The 20,641-nt window shown below is 42.6% G+C and overlaps 1 protein-coding gene across 2 annotated transcripts in view; it reads left to right on the forward strand.

Moving 5' to 3' along the window:
• The first annotated feature begins 13,862 nt into the window (after positions 1–13,862).
• klhl4 (kelch-like family member 4) overlaps positions 13,863–20,641 on the forward strand; it is a 395,441-nt gene continuing 388,662 nt past the window's right edge. For both annotated transcript variants that reach the window (XM_078547230.1, XM_078547231.1), the window contains exon 1: positions 13,863–14,101. The gene's annotated coding sequence lies outside the window, so the exon portion shown is untranslated. The remainder of the gene's footprint in view (positions 14,102–20,641) is intronic.

The raw sequence follows: 20,641 nt of genomic DNA on the forward strand, positions 1-20,641 counted from the left end.
GTGAGGGGAAGCATCTAAGTCAGTTGATCGCTTATCCACTCACCTTCACCCTTAATATCTCAGTACCCCTGAGGAATAAGAAGGACTTTAGCATCATTCATCAATGTTAAGGAAGACCTACACAGACTGATCAAGTAAAGGTTTTAAACTAGACGTAGACAAATCTTTTTCTATATTTACTGGCTTTCTAGGCACTAGGAAATGCTACTTTTAAAGGGTATACTCAGCAATATCTGTCTGATTTGATCTGTGATTTGATTAACTCTGCCATGCAGTGGCCACAGGGGATGAACTAGGTCTACTTGAAGTCACATTCAGTAATCAGGAAAAAAAAACACTTGCAAATACACTTTCATTTAACTTCAGTATTGCATATAAACAACATACAAGTGGTAAAGGTTAGCACCATGAAAACTGAACTAGATGATTTATTTTACAAACCTGTGATTGGTACCATATTATGACTGAAACAGGGTGATCTCACTATTCAATGTCAAGAAGATATTTTCCGTCACTGCATCGCTGAACCTACTGTTAAATTAAATAATTTTGCCACACTGAAACTATCACCACCCAGGTTAGAGCTAGATACAACTCACCTGAATGTTAACGTCTTCCTTCCAAAAAACAAATCACCAGTGATACAGTTGGATTGAGGAATATTTCTGAAAAGATTGGTGAAGAATCTAACTGTGAGATTGTTGTGAGACTTTCTGTGTTCTGGGTGGTGGAGAACTGTGATTTGCAAATAGGTGCTGACTGATGGGCTTACTTTGAGGTAATAGTCAAGAGACATCTAATGTAATGCCATCTTAACCCAGAGCTTGTGTCTTCTAGAGAACAAAGCTTGAAGTCTAGGTGGAATGACTGTCAAAATGAAACCAGAAATTGTGCTTCAGCCTTCCAATAGTTCCAAATTTTGAAGTGGAGTTTACAGAAGTGGGTTGGCTAACAGACATTGTGATAACTTCAAGCTAATGATTGCTTCTTGTTAGTTGTAAAATGAGTGTTGTGTGGTGAGTTACATCTAAAACTGTCACATAAGAAATGACTTCAGCTGCCACTATACAGCAGGGATTAGATTTAGCTTTATTAATGCAAAGACAGTTTGTGTGAAATTGTTGGGTTCATAATTGTGCACTTTGCCTCATTTATGTTTTAAATATGTTTGTAATGGGATAGAAGGAAAAACTGCAAATGCTGGAAACTAAAATTTAAAGTAGAAGTACTGGAAATATACAGCACAAAAATCAACATCTGTAAAGAAAAATGGATGAGCTCATGTTTTGAGAGCCTTCAAGAAGAATTAGAATTTGAGATGAGATATAATCTACATGTTAAAAAAGTAATCCACCTTCTTCCCTTTTTGGATCTGATGTACCTCTTGTATATTTTCAGTACTTTCTGTTTTTATGCTTGCAAAAATAATAACTTTCAATGGACAAAAATAAAGTGTTATGACACAAATGGTAGGAAAATGAGATAGCACAATTTCAGGTGTTAAACAGAATAATTTCATCTAAAATCAGCAACAGCACATTGGATTTTTATCATTCATGAAAATAAGCCATCAGTGTATTAAAAACAACAAAATGGTTGTGGCAATATTCTTTTCGTGTTTCATTTTATTAAAAAAGTCATCTTCGGACTATTTGGTTGCCAAATATATTTTGGTATTTTTAACAAGTTAATATCCAATTTTGGAAAGGATTTGTGTCTCCATAAGCATACTTCACCCTCTCCACTTTGAACACATTTATCCAAAAGTGTTCCCATTGAATTTTTTGCAGCTGTGTGCAATTTTTAACAACTTTGGGTCATTGATCCAAAGGCTGCTGTGAATTTTGTTGGACAGGAGCAGGCTGACATAATGCCTGCAGTTTCAAATTATATAATTGGTTGGTCTTCACCATTGAAGCATCTTCTAAGAAAGTCGATTGCCAGTAAGAATGTAGCACACACTGTGTATTTGTGGCATTATTCCTTTGTAGGGTGGTTACATAATCCTGCGTGAATTCCAGATTTCTTTTCTCTAAAAGCCAAGATAAGCCATCTGTTCGATAGAATATTTTAATGGTACTACATCCAAATCAAAGACATGTTGACAGCCAGAGACAGTTTCATTTTTGCTTCTCACATTACTTTCAAACCCAATAGAATCATAGAAGTCATAGAATTATAGAAATTTTACAGCACAGAAAGAGGCCACTTGGCCCATCGTGTCTGCACCTGCTGAAAAAGGAGCCACCCAACCTAATCCCACTTTCCTGCATTTGGTCCGTAGCCCTGTATGTTACGACATTTGAGGTACATTTCCAGACACCTTTTAAAAAGAGCTGAGGGTTTCTGCCTCTACTACCCTTTCAGGCAGTGAGTTCCAGACCCCTACTATCCTCTGAGTGAAAAACAAATCCTCATCTACCCCCTAATCTTTCTACCAATCACTTTAAATCTATGCCCCCTGGTCACTGACCTCTCTGCTAAGGTAAGTAGGCCTTTCACATCCAATCCAGGCCCCTCACAATTTTGTACAACTCAATCAAATCCCCCCTCAGTCTCCTCTGTTCCAAGGAGAACAACCTCATGCTGTCCAATCTTTCCTCATAGCTGCATTTTTCCAGTCCTGGCAACATCCTCATAAATTTCCTCTGTACCCTCTCTAGTACAATTACATCCTTTCTGTAGTGAGGTGACCAGAACTGCACACAGTACTCAAGTTGTGGCCTAACTAATGATTTATACAATTTCAGAAAATCTCAGTAATAGTGACCATGAAACCATTGTTGATTGTTGTAAAAACCCATCTGGTTCACTAATGTCTTTTAGGAAAGGAAATCTGCCATCCTTACCTCGTCTGGCTGATATCTGAGTCCAGACCCAAAATATGTGGTTGACTCAACGGCCTAGCTAGCTGCTCAGTTCAAGGGCAATTAGGGATGGCCTTGCCAGTGATGCCCACATCCCATGACAGAATAAATTTTTTAAAAGTGCTGGGCCCAATTTGGTGGCCAGGCATTTCCAGGGTGATTGAGGACACCATAGCAAACTGTCAGGTGTGTGTGCCGCACAGGCAGGGCCAAAGAGAGACCTTCATCCCCATACAGGCCGCGGGAGAGACTGGGCATTTGTCTTCAATAGCAAATTGTTCCTTATGGTGGTGTAGTACTTTTGGGTTGAAGTGAAGCAACTATTTGCAACTACTACAGAGCCTGCAGTTAAGGTGCTGAAAGATATATTTATGAGCCATGGCATTCCGGGCAAGATCATGTGCAATAATGGCCCACATTTTTCAAATGAGTACTTTGTGCACTTTGCCACCACATCCGGCTTCCACCACCGTACCAGCTCCCCGAGAAAACCACAGTCAAATGGGAAGGCTGAAAGAAGGGTCCGCACTCTAAAAGCCGCAATGTAAAAGAATGAGGACTTTCCCACAGCACTGCTAACCTACAGATCCACCCTGTTACAATACGGCCTGGCTCCATCCAAACTCCTGATGGGCAGGAAACTCTGCACACAATTTCCAATCCTGCTGAAAAAACTATTACCAGGGTTGATAATCAAGGACTATCAGGACATCCAAACAAGAGAGTAGTCCTATAGGCAGAAGCAGGCTTCCATCTACAATAAAAGGTATCACACCACCACTTACCAGAACTATGATAGGATAACAAAGTCTGGATTTAAGACCTCGAGAGAGAGGGTACTATCATCAGGAGGACCGATGGCCAACCTCGGTCCTACTTGGTTAGCACCCCAGAGGATACAGTAAGGAGAACAGAAGGGGTCTCCTCCCCATCCCAGACCACCCATTCCCACAGTTCAGTGGAGAGATATCGAGGAAGATACCCAGATGCCAGAACAACCTCCAAATCAACAGAGTTTACTGCAACAACAGACCCTCCAATAGTAATGTGAACGAGATATGGAAGTGTTATAAGGTCTCCAGACCACCTGAACCTATGGATTCAAAGACTTGAAGCGGGGAGATAGGGTAGTAATAATGATGTTGATATAAGGGATAAACTAGAACAACTTGAAATATATTTAACAAAAACTTGGGGGAGGTGTAGTATAAGAGTCTGGCGCACATAGGGTTAACATGGGACTGAGTACATATCGCCCATACAGTGATGTAAGAGAACATGTGACCTGCACATAGGGGTCAGTCTAGTGTTGGACAGAGCTGTGTATACAAGCAAGCATGGAGGCAGGTCCTAGCTTGAACCCTTTACTGTATATATATACATAGTTGTTGTAATTAATAAATACATACAGTTAACCTACTTAAGACTGTGAAGATTTCATTAAGATCTACCAAACAGTAACCAAAACCCTACAACAATAGATAAATTAAGATGGATTTTCCTCATCTTAAATCTCCTGTAATCTGATGATATGATACTAATTGAATTGTTGTGGATTTTTTAAATGATGCTATTGGTGCTGAATCTGATAAGATTTCCTTTTTTCTCCTTTGTTGTGAGAGACACTAAAAACCAGATTTTCACTACCGTGGGACCCATTACACCCAATTTTCATTTCGGGGAGACAATGGCAGGATAAAGACGGGCCCACCAGCCCCAGAAGCAGATTCTAGGTGGCCACGGGGGCCTGTAAGTGCCAAGTTGGGCTGGTTAGAAGGCCCACCTTGGTTCTCTTGGATTTTGTTCATGTTGCTTTAGAAGCTGTTAGGCCATCTAGCCCTCACCCCCACACCCACTCACCCGCCCCATCCAACCCCCTCCCCCGATACCCCCATAGCCGCTCTATGCCAAGTCATGTCCTCACCCATCCCCTATGCCAACTCATACCTTCCATACTAACTCATGCCCCCACCCACCACCCATGCCCCCTCATACCCCATATGCACCTCATAGTCCCATGCCATCTACATAGCCACTCACTCAGTATAGACCAAGGGCAGACATCAGGAACCATGTGGAGCTGAAAAAAAACTCCTAACAACCTAATACAGTTCTCACTCAAATGCATTTGATGGTGTAAAGAACGCCCATTCATAAAACCCATTCAAAGTCTTTAAAATCTCCTCGAGCGTTCAAACTGCTATGAAAATAAACAAACTTCTATTCAGATCTTTAAAATCTCCTCAAGTGTTCAAACTGCTATAAAAACAAACTTCTATTCAAACCCCACATCAAAGCCAGTGGTACCTTTATTAGCAATTTTTAACCGTCAATCCAACTGTGAGCCCTGCTGAGCCAATTGTAGCTTTCAAAACTCAGCCTAACATTCATAATGACACAACAGTAGCTCTCAGGAAATGTCAACAAATAACTCTTCTGAAACTGCATGAAGAGATAGTAATGTTTTATTCTAAACTACACCATATGGCCTTCAATCAAAACAGTCCAGCAGATGTTTTTTTAAACTCTCACTGACTGCTTAAGCCTGTTATTCTTTTCAAGTTTAAAGAGTAGAGGATTTAAAAAGAAAAATCAGATCATGACACTTAAACAGACCTTATCCATGTCTGAAGAGAAATTTACATCTACTCCATCAACTTGTGACACCCATATTACCAGGATTATTGGAACAGTCTAAACACCCCTCCCAAAAAACCCTTCGACCCCTCATGCCCCCATGCCAAGCTATGAATCCCCACCCACCCCCTATGGCCTCTCATGCCCCCATGCCAAACTATGGCACTTCCATGCCAGTTCACCCACTATACACTGTATAGAACCAATGAATGCTATAATTACAGTAGGATGTATTAAAACAAAACTTTAAAAATAGTAATTCACTGATAACTTCGCACTTTCTCAAAAAAACTCATTTTACTACAGCCCAACAAAAGTGTCAATCATCCAGACCCTTTAAAGCATCAATAGCAGAAACTGCAAGCACTTGAAACCTCTTGATCTTGTGTAATAAAACATTGTGAAATTGATAGCACAGATCCTGGACCCAAAGCTGTCAACCAAGCAATGTTTTCTCTGGCGATCAGATCTTTTAGTACTCTTATGAGTGTCTCAGCCATGCCTCTTAGCCAAAAACACATAATGAAGCTTGACTGACAGCCCAGAAGTCCATTAGTCTATTGCAATGGAGCCAGCCAGGTTGAGAGTGTAGTGTACAGGCTTTTGACATGAACCTGCCCGCACTCTTAAAAGGCACTCCTGAAATCAGAGATCTCAGAAAAGGGTAGGCATCCCAGAATCAGGTCCAGGCTGATATTTTTAAAGGTCTTCAGAGCCAAGCTGCCTCTGCAAAAATTGAGTCTTTGTGGTTGTCATGACAATGAAATGGTCAGTGTTCCCTGTTATAGTGAAACAGGCAGCAACATCTGGCATCTGCACATATGCAGTTAAATGCAGAAATTCAGAAATTGCACTCAGTGATTTTTGGCTCCTCCACAGGGTGCTCTGTTGAAGACTCCGCAGATGCAAATCACCTAGATATCTTTTCATTTAATGTAAATACCCACTTTTTATGCTATTAGTCTTGCTGTAAAATCCTTTGGAAAAGTTTGCTGGATGATGTGCAATTCTGTTTTAACAGTGTACAAAGTCATAATTATTGCTAAACAATCTCTTTGCTCTCTGAAATATTAATTTGTGGAATGCCAAATTTCCCTTTCATAATAAAAAATTCCATAGATTTTTAAAATAATAATATATATATCTTTTAAAATTTCTTTATGATATTCCACTTTCTATCTTAATTCCATGTATATGTCCCAAACTTTATTTTGCTGTCTGTAAAATGATTAAAAAGTGAATGATAATCAGTGCGTTTTACTTCCTGGTTTGCTGTTCGTACGAATTCTTCGTTGTGATTGGCTTGCTTAGCCTGCTTGATGAAATCACTGTTTCTGGATCCTGGAGACCAACTTGAACTGATGCTGGGATCGAATTAACCCTAGGGAAGGTGAAATTCACGACACAAAGATCTTTGTTGAAAATTTTCTTACAGGTCAGTGGCGAGTGCTTTTGTTTCACTGCTGACTGAAAAATGTGGGCTTCAGAATGACTCCCCCAAGTGCTTGGTGGGTAAATGAACAACTGATTGTACCAGTGAGCCACATGCAAGGCCTCAGCTTCAATTCCTCATCTATGTTGATTTAGTGGATCTCAGATAGGTATTGAAAGGGTCATTACAATTGATTATATATTATTTCCTGACCAGGGAAGGATGAACTTGAATTCCTGCTCTATTCAGTGGGTATCATGTGTCCAAAAGGTCAATGTGATCCATCTAGTGTGTGGATGAAGAGAGTTAGCATGCTTTCTGCTTTTCTGTGCTGGTTTGGTTCTCATTATCAGCCTACACAGCTGGCTAGCAGCAATGCAAAAAAGAGAGCCAAAAGTATACATCTCTCCCTGTCAGTACACAGCCTTTCCATCAGCAAGTCCTCAGTTGCACCTCCTCGTGGCAACACACAGAGACTGGGTCCCTTGTGGCCTCAGGCTGAAGCCCCAGGGGAACTCGAAGGATGTTGGCTCCCAGAAATGCAGGCCTACTGGCAATGGGACACCCCCAGCGCTTATGAACCAAATTACCAGCTATGGCCACTGTCCTGGGGGTACCTCAGGAGAGTTGAAGGCTAAGGGAGTAAAACCCTGACAAAAAATTTGTAGTGGAGCCCAAAGGTGGAATTATGTCTAAACATGTTATCTTTCCAGCAATTCCTGCAGACTTGTCCAGTGCCAAATATAGTGCTCTGCATTCCTTTGGATTCATCTGAGGAGGTTTGGAAGGGGACAGTGACATTTGGGCAGCCCAGACACTCCATAGGTTTTTCCCAGGCTTGCGCCCTGGAGAGGACACACCAGTTTTGCTGCAAAGCATTAACACAACATGAGAGACAGCAGTTATGTGTGATAAGTCCAACTCACAACTGGGGTAGAGAATGGATGTTACAGGCTGTCTCAAAGGCAGCAGGGATCATCATGTCCCACTGGTCAGCCAACTCAAGTTGGGCAGCCCCTGACTATTAAGGCCTGCCCTGTCCATCTGCTTCAATGGGTGCTTGGAGCTATGAGTCTCTGCTCAACAAATGGATGGAATCCATCGCACCAGACAGACAAATGAAACAAACAGAAAGAAGGTGCCAACTCTTCACATGGCAAATCAGGACCATGTGCATGAAATTGACAGATGAATTGCAGCTGGTCTAACACGCGCACAAGGCAGCTGTGACCAATATGAAACTTGATCGGCTGAACATTGACATAGCATCTGTACAAGAGATCAGGCTCACTGACAGCAGTTCATTGAAAGAAAAACATTACATTGTTCTTATGATATTATGATCTTAATTGGCAACCTTGAAGGGGAAGAGTTCAGAGGAAACACCTGAGCATGGTGTAGACTTTGCTGTGAGGAACTCACTACTCTTGATGATGGAACATGTCCTCTTCATCCATCTCTCAACTCTAACAGGGCCAGTTAACTTCATGAGTATCTATGCTCCAAGCCATGGTGAAGGATCAGTTCTATGTCGAGCTTGACATTGTTATCAGCACAATCCCTAAGATAAAACATCTTTACCTATTGGGGGATTTCAATGCCGGAGTGGGTATGGATCATGAGGCATGGCCCTCCTGCCTTGACATTATGGCCTGGAAAGATAAACAGAAATTGACAGAGATTACTTGGGCTTTGTTGCTACCATGAACTTGGTGTAACTAGGGCCTTCTTTCAGAAAAGAACATGCCACAAGGTGTCCTGGAGACATCCAAGGTCAGGGCATTGGCACCAGCTGGATGTGACCATCAGCAGGCATGACTCTCTGAACAGCATTTTCAACATACACAACTACCACAGCACTGACTGTGATACAGACCACGCCCTGTTGTGCACCGGGGTTAAGATGCACGGCCCTGAAGTTTTTTCATTGAAAGCAGAAATACCATCCTCGTGGCAATGTCAGCAATACTGTCTATCCAGATAAAAACCAGAAATTCCTTAAATAGGTGCACTCCGGCATTCCCACACAAGAGTGCAGAAGTGAAATGGAACATATTTTGAGAAACCATTTACAATACTGCACTCTCAACATATAGGAAGCAGGAGTGGTAAAATGCTGACCGGTTCCAGGCTAACACCATTGTGATGAAACCTGTATTTGAAGCCAAGCTTCATTAATTACAAGAAAGTTCTGAGTGGGAAGACTCTGAATGCACTCAGAGCTGCTCAAAGTAAAGTCATCAGACTTTGGTGGTGCCAATGAACACTGGTTACAACTTTGACAGTATATCCAGATGTCCTTTGACACAGAGAATGCTAGGAGCATGTATGAAAGGATCAAAAAGGCAACAGGTTGATCAGCAAAGAAAATAGCAGCATTGAAAACAAAGATGTGGAGGTCATCACTGACTGCCTTAAACAGTTGGAGAGATGGGTGGACTCTAGTTATACTCTAGGGAAAACATTGTCACTGAGGAAGCTCGAAACACCATAAGAAAGCCTGGCTGCCATGGCAGAGCTGGATATTGAACCCACAGTGGAGGAACTCAGCAAAGCTATTGACTCATATGCCAGATGTCAAAGCTCCAGGTGCTGATGACATACCAACTGAACTACCAAGAATGAGAAATCAGCACCCCTGCAGCATCTGCACGTACCTCTCTGTCTCTGCTGGAGGGAAGGGGCAGTGCCCCAGGATATGCATGATGCAAAGGTCATGACCCTGTACAAGAACAAGGATGACTGCCGCGATTGCAACAACAATCGAGGCATCTCCCTGCTATGCGTCGTGGGAAAAGTATTTGCTCACATTGCCCATGTCAGACTGCAGATCCTGGCTCGAACCACCTATTCCAAAACTCAGTGTGGTTTCAGAACTGGAAGATCTACAATTGACATGATCATCTCAGTCCAGGAGCTACAAGAGAAATGATGTGAACAAAGGAGACCACTATATATTGCCTTCATTGATCTCACCAAGGCATTCGACCATGTGAGCAGAGATGTTAAGCTGCTGGAGAAAATTGGCTTTTTATTTATTCTTTCCTGGGATGTGGGCGTTGATGACAGGGCCAGCAATTGTTGTCTATCCCTAATTGCCTTTGAACTGAGTAACCTGCCAGGCCATTTCAGAGGGCAGTTAAGAGTCAACCACATTGCTGTGCGTTTGGAGGCCAGATCAGGAAAGAATGTTATATTTCCTTCCCTAAAGGACGTCAGTGAACCAGCTGGGTTTTTACAACTATTATTGAGCCAACATATGAATTAGGAGCAGGAGTAGGCCATTCGGCCCCTTGAGCCCGCTCTGCCATTCAATAAGATCATGGCTGTCCTGATTGCAGCCTCCCAAAGCTGCCTGCTGAAGCTGTTCAACGTAATCTCCTCTTTCCACGGCAACATTAAGGGTAAGGTTAGCTTTGACTGCACAACTTTGGAACCCTTTGAGATCTGTAATGGGGTCAAACATGGTTGTGTCCTGGCATTGGCACTCTTTTGCATATTCTTATCTTTGCCACTGTCATGTGCCTTAAGGCCATCTACAGAGAGTGTCCACTTACATACCAGAACTGATAGAAAGCTTTTTAGTCTTGCTCATCTTAGATCCAAGACAAAGACGTACCAAGTCTGATGATTCCACACTAATATTCTGTACTGAGGAGAACCTGCAGCAGTAAACAGACTCTCTCATACCTGTAAAGAGTTCAATTTGACCATCAGCATCAAGAAGACAAATATCATGGTCCAGGATGTTGCCATACCACCATCTATCAGCATTAACAATTTGATGCTGGGGGTTGTTGATAGCTTCACATATCTCAGCTCCACAATCACCAGCAATCTGTCACTTGATGCTGAAATGAAAACACGCATGGCAAAAGCTGCAGTTGTTATGTCCAAACTGAGTAAGAGAATGTGGAACAGCAGCAACCTAACTGAAAACACCAAACTGAGAGTCTACCAAACTTGTGTTCTCAACACACTCTTCTACTGTAATGAGGCCTGGACAACATATGTTAGACAGGAGAAAAGGTTGAACAGTTTCCACTGTTATGAAGATGTGTTTACATCAAATATTGATCTTTAATTCATCGGCAGGAAACAGGAATTGGACCTTGTAAAAGAGATTTTGTGAAACAGGCTAAAGTGAATTCAACCTATGCAAGATGGCCAACACTAATTTATGATGTGAAGTCTGCAAGATGCACCAAAGACAATGAACTGCCCCTGGGGACTGTGAAAAAATTTCCTTCCTGCCCTCTTGACAGTATTCAACAGCTGAAGACAAACCATTCAAAGGTTAATTGCTTGGACAAAAAGCCTTGACTTTTAAGATAGCACTCCACATGAGCTAATCCAGTGATAATTAGAATATGGAATTATTATTGTTTGAATTGCTGCCAGTTGGAGAGAGAACTCATATGATAAGCCAAGCTCTTTGTATGTGTTTTAAGCACATGGTTTTAAGCAGAATAGAACTAGCAGTTGAGCTGAGTGGAGCGTTTGCCCCTACCCCCTTTCTCTGTCTTTCTCACACACTCCATCCACCTGGTAAGCTTGGACCCTGTCTACTAATTTGACTGTGTCTCCATTTGCAATAGACAGATTTTTAAAGAATGAATTCAATTCCACAGCAGCATCTCCGGAGAGGCAGAAATACTAGCTACAGCTGGAACTGCCTCAACCTTGGAAGCAAGACCATCGGATTCTACCTGCAGTTAGAGGAAACAGAAAATTACAAACAGTGAACTTCTTTTATTTCCTATGGACTATAATTTGGCTAAATCTATCCTCATCTGCTCTCATTCATATATGTATGTGCATGAGCTTTGAGTGTGTGTGTGTGTGTGTGTGTGTGCGTGCATGTGCAGAAGTTGGAGTGTATTTTTAATATTTTACTTAGATTGGTTTAAATATAAATAAACCAACCTCTTTCTTTGCTAAACTCAATAAAACCTGTCCACTAGTTCTTTAAACACAGCATGTAAACAGTTAAGCATGCACTAAAATGAGCAAGAATACCCTTATCATAAACTAAAAACCGGTTGTGGTCAACCAAGGAGAAGGAAAAGAAGGGAGCCATTTGACCCCTCCTCACATGGTCGTAACGCCACCTCCTCTGTCTCAGATATTGCCTCTGCATCTCTTAGCAGGACAAGTACACTCATTTAGAGGTTCTGGGGCATGCTAATTCCGTTAGCATGCAGTCAAGGCTTAGCCAACGACATCGATGCTGGCTTGGCCACATTTTTTGGCTGTTTCACTTACTGTAATGTAATCAATTTACTTCTGTTAGGTGAACTAGCCACTGGGTCACAACCTCCTGGGTGTCCATACATCCTCTACAAGGGCGCCAGCAAGCAAGATATGAAGATGTCAGACATTGACACCGACAACTGGCCATGACCTTTGAAGGCTGACTGTTTGGTAGGGCGTTGGAAGGGGCAAGCAGAAATGAAAAGTTCAGTTGGCCGAGAAGCGGGCCCAGAGAAAATAGAGACCAGTGAATCATGCACCTTCTCAGCACCCTGTTTTCCTCTGCAGTCTATGCGGCAGACACCTCTAGATGGGAGGTTGGAGGCAGGGGCGTTCCTAAGCCACACTAGGTGGTGCTTAACTCAGAGTCGACCACCGTGGTGCAAAGTCAATGGTCATTATTGCTACTAAATGAGGCTTGGATATCAGAAGAGGCGGGATTTGATTTAGCTGTGATGATCCTCCTTTACTGATTATTGTCAGAGCTCACATATAAACAATCACCATCTGGGCATTATACCTGTATCATGTCTGCACCTGTATATTCAAGCTGTATTTAGGAGTTCAAGGTGAGGCAGGGAGAAGCAGGGAAACATTTAGAACCCCCGCCCCCTCCCCACGCCAGTCTAAGCCTCGTTAGAACTGGCATTGTTGGTTAATAGGAAGATCTTACAATGTCATTAAGTGAACCAAATTTATTACAATTTTTGGACTTTGCTACAATTTGCCACACTAATTTTTGAAATCTGTGCATACTCTGTTGCTAAGAAATAGCTACTATTGATTTCTACAATATTTATAGATTGATATAAATTCAGTCAACTCATCTATATTTACCAGAAGAACTCAGAAGTATCTGGAGACTTTCTCTAATATTCCTGTGTGTGTTGCCTCTGTTCCATGTTATTTTCACTGACTCACTGAATTTATTTACTTTTGATGCTCCATTGATGATTAATCTCAGCTTTGTCATGGCTGTAGGGGTTAAAAAAAACTTCAGCACTTCCCCATTACCAGAAATAAAACAAGAACCAAACTGCAGAATGCATTCTCACTCATGTGACATTTAACTACCATACACTTTTAATGTCTTAAATTTAGTTTGAGAACCATCAGTTGGGGAAAAAGGTGTCAACAGTCTTGCACAAAACTTCAGCTTGCTGTGGGAGCCACTCAATGTCTCTGGGGTCGGTGTCAGTATTCCTGTGTGTGTACATGTACAGTAGTCACTCTCAGCCCTAACACAAAGACATTCTTCTGTGCTCTCTTCTTTCAGTAATACCAATAATCAAGGCAACAATTCCATTTTGGTTACAATGTTGTATGACAATGACAAATAAGTACCTGTTTAATTAAGTTCTGTTACAACAAATGTCAGACATCTCCCCATTATTCTCAAGTTAAATTCTTTGTCAGGTGAAGGTTTGAGTTTTATTGAAACATTCTCAGGCTTTTATACTTGACAGCCCTTGATAATTATATCTCAAATGAGTTAACTCCAACAGGTATATATGGGGAGTTTAGAATGTTACCTATCTATCTGTGTAGTTGTGCACTGAGGTAGCATATATAGAAAACAAGTACATGATCTTTGGGCTCAGGATTATTCAGTGTAGATGCTGTGGGAAGTGAAACGGAAAACAATTATCTGCAACTTCCTCTCAAAGGAAAGTGTTTTGGGGTAGAAGGCAAACATTTATCAGTCTTTGAAGGGCAGAGGAAAGAGGAAGCAGGTTGCTGTTGCATTCTGCAAAATAATTGGTCATTAAATGACGAAGAAAAGCATATTTAACGCCACAGCTTAGTAAGTAGACACTTTTGTTATAAAAAGGAAGGAAAACACGACTTTCTGCTCTGGATACACATTTAGTTTGACGAGGTACCGCTGTCTCCTGTTCTTTTTCTTTCAAAGGTAAGAGATTCATTTTTGTTCTCTTATTTGTATTTGCTACAGACCAACCTTAGACGTAAATTACACCGGGACTGAACTAATCCAATACTTCTTATTTAGTGTACACAGTGTAAATGCTAAAGCTGTCATAATGCAGTAAGTAATACCTGGGTCGTGCCAGGAAACAGTCAAGTTAAGTTGAATAAGGTGATTGTGTTTCCTTTTATTTAAAAAATATATATAATTATTAAATTACGAAAGATATTTTCAAGGCATTAGGTACTGCAGCATTACAAAAATTCCTCACAAAAGATTCAAGAAAACAAATTGAAATTGATTTCAAAATATGTGTTTCTACAGTCCAATTTCTGACATGGTCAGTGGTTTTCTATTCCTCAATCATTTTGCTTCACTTGTTAAATACCTTCAAGGTATTTGAATTCACTTCAATTATGCTACCTTATATCATGGGGTTCGATTTCTGAAACTATCTAACCTACAGTTCGTATCTCAAATAATAGCTCTGTAACCTATATTGTCTGCTTGATAAACAGCTCAAATATTCTAAGGATCAAAATTCCAAGTTCAGGCTTGGCACTGAAATAAATGGGGGACTACTTCATGAACAGTTAGGGTGACAATTACACAATCAGCGGAATTTAATGTAGGTGATGGAATTCTGGCCCTGTGCCACCTCTTTTAGGGAAAGCCCACTGAATTAAATGCCACTCAGGCACTTAGCTGGGCAGGGCGGCCTTTCCCTGGGATCAAGGATTCCTGGGGCTCCAAATCCCACCTACCGAGAGCTGCTAGCCAATCGTTGCTTGGCAGCACCACCAGGGAGTAGTGGCTGCTGCCAGTAATCCATCTGCCCAAGGTCCAGCATTGCAGAGGGACCTAGGAACAGGTGAGTGATGCTGGGAGGGGTCGTGAGGAGGTAGTTGTGGGAAGGGGGTAGGGAGTCGGCTGTGTTGTGCTTTCCTTCTCCTTATGCTTACTTAGTTGATAAACATCAAGGCACAAACCGCAAAGAAGGAATTTTTTTACTCCTTCATAGGATTAGGGCACCACTGGCTAGATGAGCATTTTTATTGCCTATCCCTAATTGCCCTTGAGAAGGTGGTGGTGAGCCACCTTCTTGAACCACTATAGTCCATCTGGTGTGGGTACATCCAGAGTGCTGTTAAGGAGGGAGTTCTAGGATTTTGACCCAGCGACACTGAAGGAATGGTGATATACTTCCAAGTCAGGGTGGTGTGTGGCTTGGAGGAAACTTCCATTCATCTGCTGCCCATGTTCTTCTAGGTGGTAGAGGTCATGTGTTTGGAAGATGCTGTCAAAAGATCCTTGGTGAGTTGCTGCAGTGTTTCTTGTGGATGGTACACGCTGTTGCCATGGTGCGTCGATGGTAGAGGGAGTGAATGTTGTAAGTGGTGGATGGGGTGCCAATCAAGTGGACTGCTTTGTCCTGGATGGCGTTGAGCTCCTTGACTGTTGTTGGAGCTGCACTCATCCAGGCAAGTGAAGCATATTCCATCACAATCCTGACTTGTGCCTTGTGTAGATGGTGGACAGGCTTTGGGGAGTCAGGAGGTGATGTACTTTCTGAAGAATTGCCAGCCCCCGATTTGCTCATGTAGCTAAGTATTTATATGGATGGTCTAATTCAGTTTCTGGTCAATGATAACCCCCAGGATGTTGATGGTGACTGATTCAATGATGATAATGTCAAGGGGAGGTGGTTAGATTCTGTCTTGTTGGAGATTGTCATTGCCTGGTAATTATCGATCCAAGCCTGATTGTTGTCCAGGTCTTGCTTGCATATGGTTAACCTAAAAATACATAGGTTGATTGATTAAGTATTTGCTGAGAAGCTGGTGGCAAGATTACACTGGAGAACTGGTACTCATGCTTGAGTTGGTAGCTTCCTCAGAACAAACCAGTCTGAATCACCTGATACATTGCATCCTTTCTTCTCTAGTAACATATACAGACAACATAACCATACCCACTTAAAGGTGTACCACAACAGGCAGCAAGGGGAGGGGGTGTGGCTTTTAGCAGGCCCTACTTTGCAATTTTGGGTCCCTTCATCAGGCACTGGGTGCCTTTGAATGAGGGTTCCTCCCCCGACCCCTGCCCCACATCCCCACAGAATCCTGAAAGCAATCCCAGTATGGTTTGCTTTTCAAGCTCCCCCCAGCGTCACCCACCCACTGCTGGGTGAATACCAGTGGCGGTGGGATGAGGCCCTCAAGAGTGCACTAATTGTCCATTTAAGGGCTTCCATTGGTGGTGGGGTGGGAAGGCCATCTGCAGCCTTTCTACCACAGATTTAATCAGGGCAGAGGCGGGAAGGAAGCAGGGTCTCCACCTGCCATTCTCCTGCTTGATGAAAAGCCCCCCAGCCAACGAACTGGCCATGGTGGAGGGCAGTAAATTCTGCCCAATGTTTCAGAGACAAGCTTTGCACTTTGTACAATATCAGTCCTGAAACAAAGCAAAGCTTGATAAAGTTCCAAAAAGAAGCGGTTACTGTAGAATCCTTTTCTCACACAACAGGAATTCAGGACAACCTTTTTTTAAAATAGAGAACTGAAGTTTTAAGAATAATGGGACACATTATATTGCCTTCTTCACCCTACTTTTTCATTCATTTACTATTGTAGACTTGAATGTAATGATATAACTGTGAAGAAGAAATACTGTACCACTGACAAATAATCAAAATCTTTCCTAGAATATTAGCACAAGAGGCAGCATGGGTTAGAAGTGAAGAAGATATTTTTTGTGGTGGTCATTGAACATATATACAAAAATGTAATTGTTTTATTGCTAGACATTGCCAGGATAGTTTCTTTGGACAACTCAGCACACCATTGTAAACAAAAGCAGATTAGTGCTGTAAACAATCCAGATCCATTTTGTCAGAAACATCAACATAGGCAGAAGTTGCTGACTTAATTAAATAGACAGAGGGTACATAATGGAGGTTAGCTATTTCCTGAGTCAGTACACTGCTGAAAGGCTGCATAAACTCAAACATCTAACTAATGAGTAATAATGACCTTCAACTTATAAGAAAGTCTTTGTTTGGTAATCCACAGAGACCAGCTCCCCTACTTGATTTACGTGACAATCTTCTTTGGTTATAACGGGCTTTTTAAAAAGTAATTAATTATATTTTACAGTAGGTTGCATGACAAATTAATGCTTTCATTGTATCTCTTATCTTGCCACATGCTATATTTCAATGACAGTTTATAACAACCATAATAACAGATAGAGTTTGAGGGAACATATGCATTTAGTCAACATTAATTATTATTACTATAAACATTTTGTGAAGCTAGTCTCAGGTCTCTGGCTGTCTACCTGAATATTACATTAGAACGGAGAATAAGACTGGATAAAAGAATGCAACTCAATTTTAAAAAAGCCAAAAGTGTTATGGTGTCAGAGTGTGATCAATACCGTATAAGATGAATAAAATGAAAAGTTGTAATAAGAAAATTGGCGAAAACAAGATTCAATCTGGGTGAGAGAAACTGGCTAGGAAAAAAAAACATTGACTCCTTATGTTAACTGAACAACAGTTTGAAATAAACTTGGGGGAGGATCTTCCGGTTGGCGAACGGGGGTAGGGCCCGCTCGCCAACATGTAAAATGATGGTGGAACTCCCGACGTCACCCCGCGTTATTTCCATTTTCAGGTCAGCGGGGGCGCAGCTGAATCAGCTGTGCGCCTGCCAACCTGTCAACGGCCTATTGAGGCCATTTAAAAAGTAATTGAAATAATTAATGGACTTGCCTGTCCAACTTTAGGGTTGGCGGGCAGGACCGGAGCCCTGGTGGGCTTAAGAAAAAGCATGAAACCTCATCCATGAAAAGCATGAAATCCTCATGAGGATTTCTAAATATTTAATAAAGGTTTGAGTAAAAGTGATGGACATGTCCCAACTCATGTGACAGTGCCACATGAGGGGACATGTCAGGGAAATTTTTTAAACATTTGTCTTAAAAGTTTTAATTCCGAGGTAATCTCCCTGAGCGCACTCCCGGCTGAGGGAAAGCCCCCTCACCCACGCAGGGAGCGCATGACGCTTCCTGGCGGACATCATGCTAGGCGGGCCTTAATTGGCCTGCCTACGTAAAATGGCAGCGCACCCCCGATTGGGGGTGCCGATCAGAGGTGTGCCTGCCCGCACCCACTCCTGCACTTTCTCCGTGACGAGGGGAAAATTTTTCCCTTGAGGTTTAATGTTGCTGTCAGACGATGGCAGAAACATGGAGCAGAATTTGGAGTTGGTGGCGGGGGGTGGGGGGGGGGGGGGGGGTGGGGGGGGGGGGGGGGGTGGGGGTCCCGCCCACTGATTGGCGAGCCAGTGGGAACCTCACATCATTTTTCTCCGGGTGGCCGAACACAATTATGAGGTAAGCAGGCATATACTTGGACAGCATTGGGCCTCACATCAGATTAAGTCCCCAGCAGGGCAGAAATTCCACCCCCAACTGCTGATGTTTAATCAGAGGTCCCCATCTTTCCATTACCCACAGTGCCACTGGGTACAGTGGCCACTGCTGGTAACAATCCGGGGCCTTCACCAGAGATCGTTGCTGGATCCGTCAATGGGGCCTTCGGCGTGGGGAGTGGTCCGTTGCAAGGGCAGGGTGATGTCTCTCAGTGAGACGCCTGACTACCTGATGCCAGGTCCCTCGATTGGGCACTGAGTGCCTGTGAATGAGGGACCCCTCTGATAGGCTGCTGGCAAACTTGACAGCGTTTGCTGGGTGGCTTTCTGGAGGCACCAGGCACCCATTCGAATCTCCTATAATCCCTGAGCTCTATTAAATCCCAGTGGCTCAGGGATAATCAGTTTGAAATGGCGAATGAAGAAGCCTAGTTGCTTTCCCGCCGCTAGCCAGCAGGTTTTCCGCGTTGACGCCTTCCTGCCACTCACTGAATGTGGGAAAATTTTTCAGCCCCCAGGAGGGGAATGCTCAGCCTCCTGGGTAATTATCCTGGTCTGCCTGCCATCCTGCATGCACCAACGGGCTGCACTAAATTCTGCCCTTTTTTTGTAGGCAACATCGCTCCCCCTCCACTCCGCTTTCCACCCACTACATCCTCTATTTGGAGCCCTCTATGTATCCTCATCTAATAGAGCAGGATCCTTTCAGTGTAATTAGTTCACTATTGTAATATAAATAGTAAGTAATATATAGGTAATGCAGTAGACTGTTAGCACATCGATGATTATTTTGACACAGAATGAAGCAGGGATTACTGCAGTCAAAACCTAATGCTAACCTAAAGCTAAAAAATTAGAATTTTATGAAAATTAATATAGTCGATTGCTGATCACAAATTAATTTGCTGTTTCCATTTTCTCAGATTAAAATCTGACCTTCCCTGTATTCTCCAAATTGTGTTCGGTAATTTTCAACCTGGTTTTTGGTGTAAACGGTGTGATTGATGATAGCAAAGATGTGGAAACTGTTGTGATAACTTATTCAGGGTTCTAGGCTTCCAATGTAATATTTCAAACTGTGTGCTTCTGAACCACTGATTTTCCTAGGAACGCTTTCAGTGCTGCCGCAGAGTGTGATCAGTCAAACCAAGAACAATTCTGTAACATTTTCTTTTCCATTTTGCTTTCCAACTCTTTTTGTTCTATTCCCTGTTCTCTGCCCTGTGCAATTATTATTTCTAACTTTCCTTATTTATTTCATTTTTTCTCAGGGAATGACAATCAAAATTGAAGGTGCTGTTGCTAGGGTGTGGCACTCACTGTATTTTGTCCATTAAGTGCCATCTTCAAGCGTTACAAAACTTATTAAAGCATGGGTCAGATGCATGGTGATACTACCACTAAAAAGCTCAACATCAACTCCCCCCATGAAGTCCCATGGCATCAGGTCAAACATGAGCAAGGAAACCTCCTGCTTGTTGCCACCTACTGCAACTCCCCCACCCTCATCAGCTGAAGTATCAGTCCTCCTCCATGTTGAACACCACTTGGAAGAAGCACTGAGGATGGAAAGGGCACAGAATGTACTCTGGGTGGGGGGATTTCTATCGCCAACAATGACTCGGGAGCACCCTACTGACCGAGCTGGCCAAGTCCTAAAGGACATAGCTGCTAGACTGGGTCTGCGGCAGGTAGTGAGGGCAATCAGAAAGAGGGAAAAACCTACTTGACCTCCCTCTCAGCAATCTACCTGTTGCAGATGCATGTTTCCATGACTATCAGTAGGAGTGACCACTGCTAGTGGAGACAAAGTCCTGTCTTCACATTGAGGATACCCTCCATTGCGTTGTTTGGCACCAACACTGTGCTAAATGGGTAAGATTTCGAACAGATATAGCAACTCAAAATGGGCATCCATGGGGTTCTGTGAGCCACCAGCAGCAGCAGAACTGTATTTAACCACGATCTTGTAAACTCATGGCCCAGCATATTCCTCACTCTACCATTGCCATCAAGCTAGGGGATCAACCATAGTTCAATGAGAAGTGTAGGGGGACATGTCAGGACAGGACCAGGACGTACCTAAAAA

The sequence above is a fragment of the Cetorhinus maximus genome, chromosome 8 (genome assembly GCF_964194155.1).
Source record: "Cetorhinus maximus chromosome 8, sCetMax3.hap1.1, whole genome shotgun sequence".
Taxonomy (NCBI): Eukaryota; Metazoa; Chordata; class Chondrichthyes; order Lamniformes; family Cetorhinidae; genus Cetorhinus; species Cetorhinus maximus.